This window comes from Haematobia irritans, chromosome 3 (genome assembly GCF_050003625.1).
Source record: "Haematobia irritans isolate KBUSLIRL chromosome 3, ASM5000362v1, whole genome shotgun sequence".
Classification (NCBI taxonomy): domain Eukaryota; kingdom Metazoa; phylum Arthropoda; class Insecta; order Diptera; family Muscidae; genus Haematobia; species Haematobia irritans.
The window spans coordinates 218,150,861-218,172,316 of NC_134399.1; positions in this window are offsets into that span (position 1 = coordinate 218,150,861).

The following is a 21,456-nucleotide window of genomic DNA, read 5'->3' on the forward strand; positions in this document are numbered from 1 at the left end:
TGGGACATATCGGTCCACTTTTACGTATAGCCCCCATATAAACGGACGCCCAAATTTGGCTTGCGGGGAGTCTACGAAGAGCAAATTTCATCCGATCCGGCTGAAATTTGGTACATGGTGTTAGTATATGGTCTCTAACAACCATGCAAAAATTGGTCCATATCGGTCCATAATTACATATAGCCCCCATATAAACCGATCACCCGATTTGGCTTGCGGAGCCTCTAAGAGAAGCAAATTTCATCCGATCGGGCTGAAATTTAGTACATGGTGTTAGTATATGATCTCTAATGTCCATGCAAAAAATGGTCCACATTAGTCCATAATTATATATAGCCCCCATATAAACCGATCACCAGATTTGACCTACGGAGCCTCTTGGAAAACCAAAATTCATTTGATTCAGTTGAAATTTGGTACGTGGTGCTAATATATGGCCTCAATCACCCATGCAAAAATTGGTCGAAATCGGAGCATCTTGGAAGAGCAAAATTCTTCCCATTCGGTTGAAATTTGGTACGTGATGTTTGTATATGGTATCCAACAACCATGCAGGAATTGGTTCCTATCAGTCCATAATTATATATAGCCCCCATAGAAACCGATCGACAGATTTGACCTCCGGTGCCTTTTGGAGAAGCAAAATTCATCCGATCTGGTTGAAATTTGGTACGTGAAGGTAGTATATGATATTTAACAACCATGCCAAAAGTGGTCCATATCAGTCCATAATCATTTATAGCCCCCATATAAACCGATCCCGAGATTTGGTTTTGGAGCCTCTTGGAGGAGCAAATTTCATCCGAGTGAGTTGAAATTTGTGGATGACAGTCTTTCGTAGAAGTTTCTCGCAATCCATGGTGGAGGGTTCATAAGATTCGGCCTGGCCGAACTTACGGCCGTATATACTTGTTTAATACTTGAACCTCCCCTCTGCCCACCTCTTTAAAACTTCTATCAAACCAGTACTCAAGCACGCTCACGCACGAACTACTTTTAAAGATTCACGTTCATGCGCGACTCACGACAATTCACGACAAATTCACGATATGTTCCAAACGGGAAATAACAAAGGCAACAAAATTCAAAAATAGAATGTAACATACATAGTTCGAGAGCTAAATTAAATTCAGTTAACATACGAATATGAATTAAGTCTTGATTTTTTTTTCATGAGCGTGATTTTGCAGAAATTTTATTCACGCATATTCACGAACCGATTTAATTTCTCACGCACGACATATTTATTTTAATCCCATTCACGCACATTCACGAGAGTTGCTTTGGATTTTGTTCACGACTCACGTGATTCGCGCGTGTCACGAGAATTTCATGTCACACACACACCCCTATTCTGGGTATCCCTCTTGGAAAATCCATTGTCTATGGACGAAATTTTTGTGTGTCCAAAGCTTCAATACTGTCTTTAGGACCATAGAATGGTGATGGGGATGTTATTCCGTTTGTAACACATCGAAATATCGATTTCTGACTATATAAAGTATAGATATTCTTGATCAGGGAGAAATTCTAAGACGATATAACAATGTCCGTCTATCTGTACGTCTGTCTGTCTCTTGTAATTACGCTACAGCGTCCTGCAATTTCGCACAGATCGCATTTTGTATCCGATTTGCCTGAAATTAGAAATCTAGAAGTATTTTCGGACCACAGAAAGGGGTGCCGAAAACGGTGTATATCGGTCCATGGTTTGGTATAGCCCGATCTTTCGATTTTTCTTCTTTTTTGTCTACAAACTGTATTTTCTATCCGATTTGCCTGAAATTGGAAATCTAGAAGTATTTTATAACCACAAAAAGGTGTGCCGCAAATAGTACCTATAGGGCCATGATTTGGTATAGCCCCCATATAGACCGATCTCCCGATTTTACTTCTTGGGCGCATAAAAATTATATTTTTTATCCGATTTGCCTGGAATTGGAAATCTAGAGGTATTTTGAGACCGTAAATAGGTGGGTCGAAAATGGGGTCTATCGGTCCATGTTTTGGTATAGCCCCCATATAGACCGATCTCCCGATTTTACTTCTTGGGCATCTAGAAACTGTATTTTCAATCCGATTTGCCAGAAATTTGAAATCTAGAGGTATTTTAAGAGCGTTAGTAGGTGTGACGAATATATTGTATATCGGTCTGTGGTTTGCTATAGTCCCCATATAGACTGATGTCCCGATTTTATTTCTTGAGCTTATAGAAACCGTAGTTTATATAAAATTTGCCTGAAAATTGAAATCTGGAGGTATTTTAGGGCAATAAATAGGTTTTCATCAAATGGGGAGTATCAGTCCATCTAGACCGATCTTCTGAGTTTTTTACTTGGGCTCCTAGAAACCATAGTTTTTATTAGATTAGCTTGAAATTGAAAATATACTGATCACAAAAATCTGCACCGGATTTAATTTTTATAGGTCCATTTGGTAAGGCATGCATATAGACCGATATCACTTTTTGAGGGTATATAAGGTGCGCTGATCTATATATATATATATATATATATATATATATATATATATATATATATATATATATATATATATATATATATATATATATATATATATATATATATATATATATATATATATATATATATATATATATATATATATATATATATATATATATATATATATATATATATATATATATTCAATCTATGTTTGTTTATTTGTTTGTATGTTCCGAGTTGGCTCTGAAACGGCTGAACCTATTTACTTGAAACTTTCAGAGATCGTAGGGGGCGTTCATGTGGTGAAAATAGGGTACCTAATTTTTTGACACCTGGTCGCGGAGGGGGGCCTCCCCTTCGTCGAACTTTTTGAAAATTGGACCAAGGTTGACCGATTTGCTTGAAATTTTCACTGAAGATTGGGGGTGGCTTCTAGACAAAGATCCGCTACTTTTTATTTCGATATTTGGCGGCGGAGGGGGGCCTCCCCTTTGTTCGACTTTTTTTTAAGTACAGTGAAAAAACTAAAATTCTCTAAATTATCTGAGATTTACAGAGAACATGTGGTGAGGTTATGGAATTAATATGGGGTACCCGATGATTTCATATGTGGATGAGGAGGGGGACCTCCCCTTTGCCATACTTTTTGAAACTTCGAACAAAATTATGCGATTTGCTTGAAATTTTCATTGAATGTTGGGGTTGGCATCTAGACAAAAATCCGCTACATTATTTTTCGATATTTGGTCGGGGAGGGGGGCCACCCCTTTGCCCGATTTTTTTTTGTTTCAAAGTACAAACAAAACTAAACTCCCCCGACTGAAATTTTACGGAAAAAATCGGTTATGAAATTTATATCAGGTTCTTGATTTTTTAATAAAAATAAAAGGGCATAGGGAGACATCCGCTTCTCTTAAGTACTTACAAAGAAACAATCAAACTTTTACCGAGTTACTTGAAGTTTACAGAGGACTGGGGAGAGGTTACGATATTAATAGTTGATACCTGATTTTGTGATATTTGGACGGAGAAGAGGCCGCCCTTTTAGGCTTATAATTTGCTTGACATTTTCTGGGACGTTTACAAAAGATACGCTACATCACTTTTCGATATTTAGTCGGGGAGGAGGTCCTCCTCTAAAACTGCAAAAAAAAAACAATTCTTAAGTTTTCTTGAAATTTACATAGGCAGTGGGGGAAGTTTATGAACGAAGAGGCAACCTTCCTTGCCCCACACTTGAAGAAAAGTTTCAAGAATTTTCAGGGAAGGTTAGGGGTGCTATTCACTACGGTGTTTGTCGATATTGTATCGGGGAAAGTGACGTCCCTTTAAAACAATAGAGCAAAATTTAAACATCGCCGATCTACTTGAAATTTACAGGAAACGTGGGAGGAGGTGATTAAATTTATACATGATTTTTAAATTAGTATATGATTTTTCGATATCTGGTTGGGATATCTGGTTGGAAATTGAAATAAACTTTGTCGATTTACTTCGATAGAATTTATAGGGACCATTGGGTCGTTGCGAAATTAATATAGGGTACGTGATAGTCCGATATCAGGTCGGAGTGGAGCGAAGGTGGGGAGAGGGTTCCCTTTTGTCCGTTTTTTTTTCTTAAATTGAAAGTAAAGGGTTGTCCGTAAATGGGAACTCGGTACATAATTTGATGATTTTGGCACAGGCTTCTGCCAGACTTCTTTTTAGTAAAGAACTTAAATTTACATGAAATTGGCAGCCAACGTAGAGGGTACATCTTTCAACATTTTAGCAAATGTTAATGTGGTAAAACTTTTTACTACTTTTGCTTTTTCCGATTTATTGGATGCACACAAAAAATTTTTTTTCTGATTCAATCACCAAATTAATTGATCCAATTAATTTTTTAATTGAAATGTCTTCAATCACGAAAATGATAGTATCAATCACAGTTTTAATTGGGCATAGAAAAAATTCTTGATTAATTTTTTAATGGATTCAATTAAAAATTTAATTGATGTTAATTGCAAAACTCAATTAATTTAAAGGGTGATTTGTTAAGACCTTGATAACTTTTTAAAAAAAAAAAAACGCATAAAATTTGCAAAATCTCATCGGTTCTTTATTTGAAACGTTAGATTGGTCCATGACATTTACTTTTTGAAGATAATTTCATTTAAATGTTGACCGCGGCTGCGTCTTAGGTGGTCCATTCGGAAAGTCCAATTTTGGGCAACTTTTTCGAGCATTTCGGCCGAAATAGCCCGAATTTCTTCGGAAATGTTGTCTTCCAAAGCTGGAATAGTTGCTGGCTTATTTCTGTAGACTTTAGACTTGACGTAGCCCCACAAAAAATAGTCTAAAGGCGTCAAATCGCATGATCTTGGTGGCCAACTTACCGGTCCATTTCTTGAGATGAATTGTTCTCCGAAGTTTTCCCTCAAAATGGCCATAGAATCGCGAGCTGTGTGGCATGTAGCGCCATCTTGTTGAAACCACATGTCAACCAAGTTCAGTTCTTCCATTTTTGGCAACAAAAAGTTTGTTAGCATCGAACGATAGCGATCGCCATTCACCGTAACGTTGCGTCCAACAGCATCTTTGAAAAAATACGATCCAATGATTCCACCAGCGTACAAACCACACCAAACAGTGCATTTTTCGGGATGCATGGGCAGTTCTTGAACGGCTTCTGGTTGCTCTTCACTCCAAATGCGGCAATTTTGCTTATTTACGTAGCCATTCAACCAGAAATGAGCCTCATCGCAGAACAAAATTTGTCGATAAAAAAGCGGATTTTCTGCCACTGATTTTGGTAATAAAATTCAATGATTTGCAAGCGTTGCTCGTTAGTAAGTCTATTCATGATGAAATGTCAAAGCATACTGAGCATCTTTCTCTTTGACACCATGTCTGAAATCCCACGTGATCTGTCAAATACTAATGCATGAAAATTCTAACCTCAAAAGAATCACCCTTTATTTTAAAAAAGGTAACTATTTTTAATTACTTTCTGAATTGGCTTAGAGTTTTTATTTGGATTAACAAATGATTGTTTGAAATACATTTTTAATTAAAAAAAAATCAGCACTTTTTTAACTGAATTAGTCTTCCGAATTTGATTAAAAAGTTAATTGTATCAATTAATTTTTTAATTAAAATTTTTTAAATTTTCAATCATTGACTTAATTAACTTAATGTTTCTATCATGATTAAAAGGTTAATTGTATCAATTAATTTATTAATTTAAAAAAATTTCAACTTCAATTAACTTTTTAATTGAAAATATTTTGGTGATATTTTTTTCTGTGTGGGAAACAGTAATTCTTTGTATGTTATAATATAGTGCTTAATTTTCAGATATGTTGAGGAAAAGGGTACCTTTCCTTGACAAACCACACTTAAAATTCACAAGAAATATAGAAGATTGTCCAACTACTTGAATACAGAACATTATTAAACAAATTTGGTGGAAAAGGTACACCCACTCCCGCAGTATTTGTACCTATAAACGAAAAATCAAGTAGTCCGATTTGTTTAAAAGAATTCAAATCTTTTCGAATTTCTTTTCAGCACGAAGGATATAGTTGACTAAGTTAACGCAAAATGTTCCTCCAAATACGCTTCGGAAGGCGCAGCGAAGCGGGCCGGGTTACGCTATATATATATATATATATATATATATATATATATATATATATATATATATATATATATATATATATATATATATATATATATATATATATATATATATATATATATATATATATATATATATATATATATATATATATATATATATATATATATATATATATATATATATATATATATATATATATATATATATATATATATATATATATATATATATATATATATATATATATATATATATATATATATATATATATATATATATATATATATATATATATATATATATATATATATATATATATATATATATATATATATATATATATATATATATATATATATATATATATATATATATATATATATATATATATATATATATATTCATATATAAATATATTCAAGTAACTCGGGCAGCACTCAGTGATAAGAGAGAAGTTCACCAATGTGTGGTATCACAATGGACTGAATAGTCTAAGTGAGCCTGATACATCGGGCTGCCGCCTAACCTAACCTATTATATTTGATTCATGGTGGTGAGTATTTAAGATTCGGCCTGGCTGAACTTACTGCTGTATATACTTGTTTTATTTTGACCTCAGGGTCGATGTATGCGAACGGCGATTGACTATCGCGCATTACAGCGGCTCACACCATTACAATCAACGGTGCTTGAGTTTTGTTGGCAAATCAAAGGCGTACATTTTCAGCTGACCTCTTTTACAAATAAACTCGACCAATTTGTTTGTTCACAAACTGTCCAATTTGCATTTTTGTCCACTGTGTGGATGGTATGCAACATTGTCAATATAACGATAAAAAGCTATTGAATGAGAAACAAAATATTTATTCATATTTAAATGCTGAAGGCATCTCACGACAGTCACTTTGCTATTTTCCAGCTGAATATAAAGCAATCACACTGCCATACTTGAATTCCATCGCGAATAACTTTATTGCAAAATAATTTAGTAAGCTTATAATCAGTCACCGTGTATAACTATGTCCGTCCGTATGTCTCTTGTAATTGCACAACTTTTTATCGTTCTGAAATTAGGCAAAGAATTGGTTGTTTTTTTTTACGAGCAGATGAAGTTCGAAGATGTGCAATATCGGCCTAGGTTTTGATGTTGGCCTCATATAAACCGATCTCCTAATTTTATGCCTTGGGCTTCAAGATATGTTTAAAACTTAAAAATCAGCAAAAAATGGTTGCCATAGATTGAAATCTGTATGTACACCCTCAAAAAAAAAATCGCTTCTCTAACATATGTTCCAAACGTATTTTGCAGGAATCACATATATTATTGGATACTGCCGAAATATTAATATGTTTGTTTTATGTGAACATATTATATGTTTGGAAGCATTTTGAGCCCAAAAATATTGTATGCTTGGAAGAATTTGCCCAAAGAAGATTGTGCTCATTCCCTCACATATTTTTCACTTCCACGAAAGTTTTTAGTTCTTGGCACCTTTTTGTGTAATACAAATAATGTTGAAGAAATTATTAAATTTTTTAAATTTTACCTTTCGCCTGGACGGAAAATCGAACCGAGGACCATACAGTTTGTAAGCCGACACACTATCCACTGGGCTGTTAATTCGATTGTGGATGACAGTCTTCAGTAGAAGTTGTTATAGTCACCTGTAGACAATTATCGTTATATATAGCATAGTTTGCATTTATATAGCATAGTTTGCAGCGCCCACGAGCCCATGCATACATAACATTATTTAACAGAAACATACATTTGTTGGCCACGTGGAGAAGTGGTTAGCATGTCTGCCTTGCATGCAAAGGATTGTGGGTTCAATCCCTGCTCCGACCGAATACTCATCCGATCCGGCTGAAATTTGATACATGGTATTAGTATATGGTCTCTAACAACCATGCAAAAATTGGTCCATATCGGTCCATAATTATATATAGCCCCCACGTAAACCGATCCCCAGATTTGAACTCCAGAGCCTCTTAGAGGAGCAAAATTCATCCGATCTGGTTGAAATTTGGTACGTGGTGTTAGTATATGGTCTCTAACAACCATGCAAAAATTGGTCCATATCGGTCGATAATTATATATAGCCCCATATAAACCGATCCCCAGATTTGGTTTGCGGATCCTCTAAGGGAAGCAAATTTCATCCGATCCGGCTGACACACAAAAATTGGTCCATATCGGTTCATAATCATTGTTGCCACTCGAGCCAAAAATAATCTAGCAAAATTTTATTCCTATAAAAAATTTTGTGAAAATTTTATTTCTATAGAAAATTTTGTCAACATTTTATTTCTATTGAAAAAAATTTCAAAATTTTATTCCTATAGAAAATTTTGTCAAATTTTATTTCTATAGTAAATTTTGGCAAAATTTTATTTCTATAGAAAATGTTGTAAACATTTTAATTCTATAGAGAATGTTGTCAAAATTTAGAATCTTTTGAAAATTTTGTCAAAATGTTATTTCTATAGAAAATTTTGTTAAAATCATATTTCTATAGAAAATTTTGTCCAAATTTTACTTCTATAGAAAATGTTGTCAAAATTTTATTTTGGCAAAATATTATTTCTATAGAAACTTTTGTCAAAATTTCATTTCTATAGAAACTTTTGTCGAACTTAATTATATACGTATTTCATCGGCCTTTTTTAGTTTAATACATACCACGTATGGACTACGTCCCAGCAAAAACTATCATTACCCGGTAATCTTGTAGGTAAGCCTATTTAAAAATTAATAACCACTTATTAATTGGCATCGCTTCGGATTACATTTACATACGCATGTCCTAGAAGGAAAGTACTTCTCCCCAGGCATACTTTCGGCCATAAAATAAGTAGTGCATTTAAAGCATATAATCACCTAATATGTAATGACTTATTCGTAGATACACCAAAGCTTGCAAAATAGCCACTTATTGTCTCAGGCAACCAAATATCGAAAATATTGATTTCTATCGCGATTACAATGGATCAAAAATATGGCGAGTGATGCTGTAATAGAAGAACTACTTGAATAGAAACGAATATTGTATAAATAAACAAAAAATCTAATAAATAATCTAAATAAGATTACACTCAAATTAATTTCACATTTAAAATAGAAATAAATGTAGGTTTTTTTAAGGGAGTTGGACTCGTGAATCACGTTATAATATATCCAATAGCCAATTCACATAAGGTTCGAAATCTACTAAAAGTGGATTATAAGTCTCTTTTTTATAAGGCAAATGCCATTTGAAATTTAGTTTAAGCGCATTTTGGAAGTATAATGTGAATGAGGTATAAGAAAGCATTTATTTAAAACATAATATGATAATGTCATTAAACACAATTGTTATGAAATATTTGTGATAAAAATTTCTTAACGGAACAATTTTCAGAATTACCGTTACATTACATATTCTTTTTGATTTTTTATGTAAGTGCTCGATTATGTGAATAATTATACCTAATGGTACCATCATTTATTCTATTTTATTAATTCGTTAACTACAACTGCCTAAAAATTTGAGAGTAACAATTCGAAAATTACCGAGAAGTATTTATTTTTGTCATTACATGTTAGTCATTATAACTCGCCGCAATGTAATGCAACGTGTAATGACAGCTTTACTCCTGGTAATGTGAATTGTAATGAGATGTGGTTACCTAGTTTTTGCTGGGGTGGTATATATTACGATATTAGGAAGTTTTAAGTTACCTTGGCATCGGCAAGTGTTAATTCGATTGTGGATGACAGCCCAGCAAAAACTAGGTAACCACATCTCATTACAATTGACATTACCAGGAGTAAAGCTGTCATTACACGTTGCATTACATTGCGGCGAGTTATAATGACTAACTTGTAATGACAAAAATAAATACTTCTCGGCAATTTTCGAATTGTTATTCTCAAATTTTTAGGCAGTTGTAGTTAATATAATTATTCACATAATCGAGCACTTACATAAAAAATCAAAAAGAATATGTAATGTAACGGTAATTCTGAAGATTTTTCCGTTAGGAATTTTTTATCACAAATATTTCATAATAATTGTGTTTAATGACATACACTTCCAAAATGCGTTTAAACTAAATTTCAAATGTCATTTGCCTTATAAAAAAGAGACTTAAAATCCACTTTTAGTAGATTTCGAACCTTATGTGAATTGGCTATTGGATATATTGTATCGTAATTCAAGAATCCAACTACCTTAAACAACCTACATTTATTTCTATTTTAAGTGTGAAATTAATTTGAGTGTAATCTTATTTAGATTATTTATTAGAATTTTTGTTTATTTATACAATATTCGTTTCTATTCAAGTAGTTCTCCTATTACAGCACCACTCGCCATATTTTGATCCATTGTAATCGGCGATAGAAATCAATATTTTCGAGATTTGGTTGCCTGAGACAATAAGTGGCTATTTTGCAAGTTTTGGTGTATCTACGAATAAGTCATTACATATTAGGTGATTATATGCTTTAAATGCACTACTTATTTTATGGCCGATAGTATGCCTGGGAAGAAGTACTTCCCTCCTAGGACATGCGTATGTAAATGTAATCCGAAGCGATGCCAATTAATAAGTGGTTATTAATTTTTAAATAGGCTTACCTACAAGATTACCGGGTAATGAGAGTTTTTGCTGGGAGTCTTCAGTAGAAGTTTTTACGCAATCCATGGTGGAGGGTACATAAGCTTCGGCTTGGCCGAACTTACGGCCGTATATACTTGTTATTAATACATATTCTGGAGATTGTTGTTATCTACCCATATTTTGATGTGGTCTCTATATAGAAGGGATGATAAATGATGTTGAGGAAAAAGTACTAAAAATCTAACAAAAATTTACTTTACGAAGCCAAAAGGTGCTAAATTTATATAATATCAAATTTAAAGACTATTGTAAAAGTATACGTATATTAATATCTATACCGATTTGGATTTTTTTTATATTTTCTAAAAAAATCTTACTTTACAAAATTTTATTTCTATAGAATATTTTGTCAAAGTTTTATTTCTATAGAAAATTTTGACAAAATTTTATTTCTTTAGAAAATTTTGTCAAAATGTTATTTCTATAGAAAATGTCAACATTTTATTTCTACAGAATATTTTATAAAAATTTTATTTCTATAGTAAATTTTGTCAAAATTTTATTTCTATTGAAGATTTTTTCAAAATTTTATTTCTATAGAAAATGTCAACATTTTATTTCTATGGAAAATGTCAACATTTTATTTCTATGGAAAATGTCAACATTTTATTTCTGTGGAAAATGTCAACATTGTATTTCTATGGAAAATGTCAACATTTTATTTCTATGGAAAATGTCAACATTGTATTTCTATAGACAATTTTATTTCTATAGAAAATGTCAACATTTTATTTCTATAGAAAATGTCAACATTTTATTTCTATGGAAAATGTCAACATTTTATTTCTAGAGAAAATTTTATTTCTATAGTAAATTTTGTCAAAATTTTATTTCTATAGTAAATTTTGTCAAAATTTTATTTCTATTGAAAATTTTGTCAACATTTTATTTTTATAAAAAATTTGTAAAAATTTTATTTCTATAGAAAATGTCAATATTTTATTTCTATAGAAAATTTTTACAAAATTTTATTTAGAAAATTCTACCAACTATGCCAACCGGCTCAGGGGCCAGCATTATTGCTAAAGACACCATGTGTGTATTTCATCTCCTTCTAGGCGCTTCAAACATATACACTGTCTTATATTGTTCTGTTCCTCAGTGTGGCGAAAAAAAAAAATCACATTTCAAGTTTCGCATTTGCGGACGAATGTGGTATTCCTCTCAAAAATTTAGACATCCTGTAATAAAATCTAAAATATCCTCATTTTGGAATATATTTATTTCTTCAATGTCCGCTATTTATAATTTTTAGAGTTGAGTTGATATCTGAGACACGTTCACATTTAGGGCAGAATAACTCTATATAGAGTAATTGTTATGAAAAGGTACCAAATGGCTCGCAGTCGTGCCACAGTGCTTTTGGCAGTCGAAATGTACCAAAAAAAAGCACAAAAGTGCCAACTTTATCAACCCTGCTATATAGTCTTGTATCTTATTTTAATTTATTGGTCTGATGTTAAAATGTAGAGTTCTTTACATCCCTAAAATGCTGAGATTTGTCGTCGAGTCGTATCAAAATTTAAAACTAGGGTTCTTTAGGACATATAAACACATATGGCAAGATATAATACTTATATCGGTCTATTTTTGGAACGCTACACCTTAAAATTACAATTGGAATACTGTTAAAATGAGATTTAGGTACACCACCTGGAGTCGACTCCGGAGTCGGAGTCGAGGCGAATAAGAAATGCTGGAGTCGGAGCTAGAGTCGAGCAAAATTGACTCGACTCCACAGCCTTGGATTTTATACCCCCACCATAGAATAATGAGTTTGTCACTCCGTTTGTAACACATCGAAGTATCGATTTCCGACTATAAAAAGTATATATATTCTTGATCAGGGAGATACGATATATGCATGTCCGTCCGTCTGTCTGTCTGTTGTAATCACGCTACAGCCTTTAATAATGGCGCTATCATCCTGAAATTTGGCAAAGATTAGTTTTTTGTTTGCAGGCACACAGAAAGAAATTTCAAGAAAATTTTTCCAATTAAAAAATTTTAATTGAGTTTTAAACAAGTATAAACGGCCGTAAGTTCGGCCAGGCCGAATCTTATGTACCCTCCATCATGGATTGCGTAGAAACTTCTACGAAAGACTGTTATACACAATCGAATTACTTGGGTTGTGGTATCTTAAATCGTCTTCTCAATTGTGAGTTAGTCCACCGTGGTATATATATTAGCCAAAAAGGTATGTAAGTCTACAAATAATTACGAATCGATATGGACTTTTGCACGGTACGTAGGGAGCCAGAATTGAAATATGGGGGTCGCTTATATGGGGGCTATATACAATTAAGAACTTGATATGGACAAATTTTTGTGTGATTGTGGATCGATTTATCTGAGGGCTATATATAACTATAGACCGATATGGACCTATTTAGGCATGGTTGTAAACGGCCATATACTAGCACAATGTACCAAATTTCAACTGACTCGGAGGAAATTTACTCCTCCAAGAGGCTCCAAAACCAAATCTCGGGATCGGTTTATATGGGTTATATGATTATGGACTGATATGGACCACTTTTGGCATGGTTGTTAAATATCATATACTACCACCACGTACCAAATTTCAACCAGATCGGATGAATTTTGCTTCTCCACAAGGCACCGGAGGTCAAATCTGGGGATCTGTTTATATGCGGGCTGTATATAATTATGGACTGATATGAACCAATTCATGCATGGTTGTTGGATACCATATACTAACATCACGAACCAAATTTCAACCGAATCCGATGAATTTTGCTCTTCCAAGGGGCTCCGGAGGTAAAATCTGGGGATCTGTTTATATGGGGGCGTTTGAGGCCATATATTAACACCACGTACCAAATATCAACTGAATCAGATGAATTTTGGTCTTCCAAGAGGCTCCGGAGGTCAAATGTGGCGATCGGTGTATATGGATCTATATATAATTATGCACCGATGTGGACCAATTTTTGCATGGTCATTAGAGACCATATACTAACACCATGTACCAAATTTCAGCCGGATAGGATGAAATTTGCTTCTCTTAGAGGCTCCGCAAGCCAAATCTGGGGATCGGTTTATATGGGGGCTATATATAATTATGGACCGATGTGGACCAATTTTTGCGTGGTTATTAAAGACCATATACTAACAGAATGTACCAAATTTCAGCCGGATCTGATGAAATTTGCTTCTCTTAGAGGCCCCGCAAGCCAAATCGGGGAATCGGTTTATATGGGGGCTATATATAATTATTGACCGATGTAGACCAATTTTTGCATAGTTGTTAGAGACCATGTACTAACCCCATGTACCAAATTTCAGCCGGATCGGATGAAATTTTCTACTCTTAGAGGCTCCGCAAGCCAAATCTGTTGATCGGTTTATATGGGGGCTATATATAATTATGGACCGATGTGGACCAAGTTTTGCATGGTTGTTAAAGACCATGTACTAACACAATGTACCAAATTTCAGCCGGATCGGATGAAATGTGCTTCTATTAGAGGCTCCGAAAGCCAAATAGGGGGATGGGTTTATATGGGGGCTATATATAATTATAGACCGATGTGGACCAATTTTTGCATGGTTGTTAGGGACCATATACTAACACCATGTACCAAATTTCAGCTGGATCGGATGAAATTTGCTTCTCTTAGAGGGTCTGCAAGCCAAATTTGGGGGTCCGTTTATATGGGGGCTATACGTAAAAGTGGACCGATATGGCCCATTTGCAATACCATCCGATCTACATCAATAGCAACTACTTGTGCCAAGTTTCAAGTCGATAGCTTGTTTTGTTCGAAAGTTAGCGTGATTTCAACAGACGGACGGACGGACGGACATGCTCAGATCGACTCAGAATTTCACTACGACTCAGAATATATATACTTTATGAAGTCTTAGAGCAATATTTCGATGTGTTACAAACGGAATGACAAAGTTAATATACCCCCATCCTATGGTGGAGGGTATAAAAATATTCAATTAAAAATTTAATTGACTCAACAAATTTTTTAATTGAAACAAAAATCAATCACAAAAATTAATAGTATCAATTAATTTTTTAATTGACCTTCAATTCATTTTTAATTTGATACTATCATTTCTGTGATTGAAGATATTTCAATTAAAAAATTAATTGGATCAATTAATATCGTGATTGAACCAGAAAAAAAATTTGTATGCAGGTCAAGTTCGAAGATGGGCTATATCGGTCCAAGTTTTCATATAGTCCCCATATAAACCGACCACCCGATTTGGTGTCTTGGGCTTATAAAAACCATAATTTTTATCCAATTTGCCTGAAATTGGAAATCCAGAGGTATTTAAGGCCTATCGATCCATGTTTTGATATAGCCCCCATATAGACCGATCTCCCGATTTTACTTCTTGGGCTTCTATTTACTATCCGATTTATCTGAAATTTGTAGAAGTCGAAGTATTCTAGGACCACAAATAGGTGTGGCGAAAATAGGGCGTATAGGTCCATCTTTTGGTATAGCCTCCATATAAACCGATCTCCCTATTTTACTTCTTGGGCTTCTAGAAACTGTATTTACTATCCGATTTGCCTGAAATTGAAAATCTAGAAGTATTTTAGAACCGCAAAAAGGTGTGCCGAAAATGAGGCCTATCGGTCCATGTTTTGATATAGCCCTTATATAGACCGATCTCCCGATTTTACTTCTTGGGCTTCTGGAAACTGTATTTACAATTTGCCTGAAATTTAAAATCTAAAAGTATTTTAGATCCGCAAAAAGGTGTGTCGAAAATGGGGTGTATCGTTTTGGTATAGCAATCATATAGACCGATCTCCCGATTTTACTTCTTGGGCTTCTAGAATCCATACTTTTTACCCAATTTGCCTGAAATTGAAAATCTAGAGATATTTTAGGACCATAAAGAGGTGTGCCAAAAATGGTGTTTATCGGTCCATGTTTGGGTATAGCCCCCATATCTCCCGATTATACTTCTTGGGCTGCTAGAATTAGTAGTTTTTACCCAATTTGTCTGAAATTGGAATTCTAGAGGTATTTGAGGACCATTGAGAGGAGTGTCGAAAATAGTGAGTATAGGTCCATGTTTTGGTGTAGCCCCCATATAGACCTACCTCCCGAATTTATTTCTAGGACTTCTAGAATCCGGCTGACCACAAAAAGGTTAGCGGAATATGGTGTGTGTCGACCCATGTTTTGGTATAGCCCCCACATAGACCGATCTTCCGATTTAACTCCTTGGGCATCTAGAAACCGTAGTTTTTATCCGATTTGCTCGAAAATGTAAATATACTTGTATTGTAGACCCTCAAAAATCTGTATCGTATTTATTTTTACCGGTCCATTTAGTAAGGCATCGATATAGATCCGTTTCTCTTCTTGACGGTACACCCACCGTGTACACAAAAAAAATGTCTACATTTCACTGAACGGCAAATAATGTTGTTTGAGGATTATTTTTCCTTTTAGTGAAACAAATCCATTTTATAGAGATTTCATACCAAATTTGTAACATAACAATAATAAGTTCTTGGAAAATCATGTATTATATTTTCTTATTAATATTCTGGATATTAGAAGGAAACTATGAATTTTAAGCTATAGCCAAAAGTGTATGTATGGGCAAGAGATGCATTGAACTTTTCTTCAGAAATAAAATAAGAAAATAAAACAAATCAAACAAAATTGTCTTTCGATGCCATGCTTGTGATAAAATTCCTTGGCCAAGCATAATGACTTCTATTTTTTTCATTTTTATGTGCAAATTCAGTCTAGGAATGACAAAAAGCCACTTGGCACTATCACTAATGGAAGAGGGCCACTTCAACTAGACATAGATATTTGTCACAAATTGTAAAATTCTTTGAATGGGAAAATATCTAATACTGTTGAGGTATGATGAACACAGGTGGCATAAAATGGCAATCAGTCTGCAATAAACAAAAATAAAAACATTCTCAAAGTCTCAAAATTGATATAGCAACATTACATTGATGTTGGGTCATTACGACGGTTGATAAAGTAGACGCTGTTCTTCTATAAGTTCATATATCAAAAAGTCAAAATAAATTCATGGTTGAATTGGAATTTTTTTGTCAAATCAAAAAATTGTGATAACACAGTAGTGAACTCTTATCATTTATCATTTATCATTATATCAAAATGGACTGAATAGTCTAAGTGGTCTTGGAGCAACAGACTCCCATTACAAGAAATTATAACCTAACATATGGTTTCGAATACTTCTGCGAAAACAAAATATTGTTCCTGTCATGCAGATTTAAAATATTTCACTCGAAATATATATTAAATATATTTATACTTGACCACCAACCAAACGATATATTCACACAAACATTTTTTTCTGATTCAATCACGAAATTAATTGATCCATTTAATTCTTTAATTGAAATATCTTCAATCACAGAAATTATAGTATCAATTAAAAAAATTAATTGATCCATTTAAAAAATAATTAATTGATAATATTAATTTTTATACCCTCCACCATACACGCAAAAAAATAATACTTTCCTCCCAAACGAAATTTTAGACAAACAAAGTTCGTTTCTTATTTGCTTTTCGCTGTAAGGAAGTGTATTTGGAAGAAAAGTATATACTTTTTGTGATAAACATTTATTCTTTTCCAGGATGTAACAACAATTTTATAAAGACTAACTAAAAAAAAAATTTTCTTGCTAATTGCATTTTCCCTTACATCTTTCTCACATCCACTAGTTTTTTTAGTTCTTAACATCTTTTCCTGTAATACCAACAATGTAGAAGAAATTATACGAATTTATAAATTTTTAAAATTTGTTTACCTTTCGCCTGGACGGAGAATCGAACCGCGGACCATGCACTTTGTAAGCCAACACACTAACCACTGAGCTATGTACCTGTTATGGTCATCAATAGATAATTATCCATATAAGTTATATTTATATAGCATAGCTTGCGGCGCCCACGAACCGAATAAACAAAGTTTATTTAACAGAAACAAACGTTTAGTTTGGCACCGTGGATCAGTGGTTGCTACGTCTGACTCTCATGCCAAGGGTCGTGGGTTCGATCCCTGCTTCGACCAATGTTTTTTTTTGTTTTGTTTTTTTTTTTTTACATACATTCTACATATGTTCGGAAGATTTCGAAAAAATGTTCAACATTACATTGTACTATATTAAATTTTGAACTGTAAAATGTGTTTTATTAAAGACCAAAAGTCAGAAAAGAACAGTGTTTGATATAAACGAAATGGACTCTGTTGTTGTTTCAAAAATAACTTTTTTTATTGAAAAAATAAAAACTTTGTAACAAACGAATTTTTTTGGTGATAAAAGTTTAAAATTTTCGAAGTAATTCAAAAAACTCTAACAAAAAAAAAACGTTTTCGGTACACGTTTTCCAAACGTTTTTTTTCTTTGCGTGTAGGATGGGGGTATATTAACTTTGTCATTCCGTTTGTAACACATCGAAATATTGCTCCAAGACTCCATAAAGTATATATATTCTGGGTCGTGGTGAATTTCTGAGCCGATCTAAGCATGTCCGTCCGTCTGTTGAAATCACGCTAACTTCCGAACAAAACAAGCTATCGACTTGAAACTTGGCACAAGTAGTTGTTATTGATGTAGGTCGGATGGTATTTCAAATGGGCCATATCGGATCACTTTTACGTATGGCCCCCATATAAACCGACGCTAAGATTTGGCTTGCGGAAAAACATTCATCCGATCCGGTTGAAATTTGGTACATGATGGTAGTATATGGTCTCTAACAATCATACAAAAATTGGTTCATATCGGTCCATAATTATATATAGCCCCAATCATAAACGTAGTAAGGCCTCTGGGGGAAGGGCTTAGGTTAGGTTAGGTGGCAGCCCGATGTATCAGGCTCACTTAGACTATTCAGTCCATTGTGATACAACATGGGTGAACTTCTCTCTTATCACTAAGTGCTGCCCGATTCCATGTTAAGCTCAATGACAAGGGACCTCCATTTTATAGCCGAGTCCGAACGGCGTTTCACATAGCAGTGAAACCGCTTAGAGGAGCTTTGAAACCCTCAGAAATGTCACCAGCATGACTGAGGTGGGATAATCCACAGCTGAAAAACTTTTTGGTGTTCGGTCGAAGCAGGAATCGAACCCACGACCTTGTGTATGCAAGGTGGGCATGCTAACCATTGCACCACGGTGGTTCATACAAAAATTGGTTCATATCGGTCCATAATTATGTATAGCCCCCATCATAAGCGTAAGAAGGCCTCTGGGGGGAGAGCTTAGCCCCCTTCAGAAAAAAAAATAATAATTATGTACCGAAATCGGTAAATAATTATATATAGCCCCCATATAAACCGATCCCCAGATTTGGCCTCCGGGGCCTCGTGGAAGAGCAAAGTTCATTCGATTCGGTTCAAATTTGGTACGTGGTTTTAGTATATGGTCTCTTATAACCATGCAGGAATTGGTCGAAATCGGCCCATAACTATATATACCGCCCCACATAAACCGATCCCCAGATTTGACCCCTGGAGCCCCTTGGAAGAGCAAAATTCATCCGATTCGATTGAAATTTGATACGTGATATTAGTATATGGTCTCTAATAACCATGCAGGAATTGACCCATATCGGTCCATAATTATATATAGCCCCATATAAACCAATCCCCAGATTTGACCTCCGGTTCCTTTTGGAGAAGCAAAATTCATCCGATCTAATTGAAATTTGGTACTTTATGTTAGTATATGATATTTAACAACCATGCCAAAAGGGGTCCATATCGGTCCATAAACATATATAGCCCCCTTATAAACCGATCCGGACATTTGATTTTGGAGCCTCTTGGAGGAGCAAATTTCATTCGAATCAGTTGAAATTTGGTACATTGTGCTAGTATATGGACGTTAATAACCATGTATAACTAGGTCCATATCGGTCTATAGTTATATATAGCCCTCAGATAAATCGATCCCCAATCACACAAAAATTGGTCCATTTCAAGTTCATAATTGTATATAGCCCCTATATAAGCGACCCCCATATTTCAATTCTGGCTCCCTAAGTACCGTGCAAAAGTCCATATCGATTCGTAAAAAAAATCGGATCAAATTTAGCTATTGCTCCCATATATATGTATCGCCCGATTTCTACAAATGGGGCCACGTTGTGTTTGTTTTTGTTAACCGATCGTCGTCAAATTTGGCAGAAAGTAAACTTTTACATCACCTTTCAAGTTTGCAAAATTTCATCGAAATTGGTTCAGTTTTAAATATATCTCTCATATATATGTATAGCCCGATTTCCCCAAATTTGGTCATAAAAACCTAATGGTGCTTTAAGGTATGATATAGTAGCCCCCGCCCTAAATATTAGTGGCGTACTAATTCGGTAGTTACAGAATCAACAATAGTTCCTAATATCAGACATTTCTGTTCAGATTATGATAAAACTCCCATAAACATGATCCATTTTAAAACGCTTGTTTGCTTTGTTGTGAAAATGCAAAAAGTCAAAATTATTAAAGACAATTTTATTAATTTTGAAGAGTTTTTTTAAAGCCAAGTTGAACTTAGTTAAACAAAATTTTCTTTCATTGTGGGATACCTAATTTTATGCTGAATCACTTAATTATAAGGATAAAACGACTTTATTGAAAAGTTTAACGACTTTTGGACAAAGGAAAAACACTTTATATCAGAAAAATGTATGTTTGTTTGCTAAGCAAAATTCGGATTCGTTGTTTTAAGGACATGCTTTTTTTCCTCGCGACATTATTTATACCCTAAACCACATAGTGATCAGGGTATAATAAGTTTGATCGGCCAAAAAATGTGCCTACCAGAAATATTGATTTTAGACCCCATAAAATATATACCGATCGACTCAGAATCACCTCCTGAGTCGATCTAGCGCTTGGTGTCCGTCCGTCCGTCCGTCTGTCCATGTATTGTACCCTCCACCATAGGATGGGGGGTATATTAACTTTGTCATTCCCCATAAAGTATATATATTCTGGGTCGTGTTGAAATTCTGAGTCGATCTGAGCATGTCCGTCCGTCCGTCTGTTGAAATCACGCTAACATCCGAACGAAACAAGCTATCGACTTGAAACTTGGCACAAGTAGTTGTTATCGATGTAGGTCGGATGGTATTGAAAATGGGCCATATCGGTCCACTTTTACGTATAGCGCCCATATAAAGGGACCCTCAGATTTGGCTTGCGGAGCCTCAAAGAGAAGCAAATTGCATCCGATCCGCCTGAAATTTGGTAATGTTGGTATATGGTCTCTAACAACCATGCAAAAATTGGTCTATATCGGTCCTTAATTATATATAGCCCCCATATAAACCGATCCCCAGATTTGGATTGAGAAGTCTCCAAGAGAAGCAAATTTCATCCAATCCGGTTGTAATTTGGAACATGGTGTTAGTATATGATCTTTAACAACCGTGCCAGAATTGGTCCATATCGGTCCATAATTATATATAGCCCCCATATAAAACGTTCTCCAGATTTGACCTCCGGAGCCTCTTGGAGGAGCAAAATTCATCCGATCCGGTTCAAATTAGGAACGTGGTGTTAGTATATGGTCGCTAACAACCATACCAAAATTGGTCCAATCACACAAAAATTGGTCCACATCGGTTCATAATCATGTTTGGCACTAGAGCCAAAAATAATCTACCAAAATTTTATTTCTATAGAA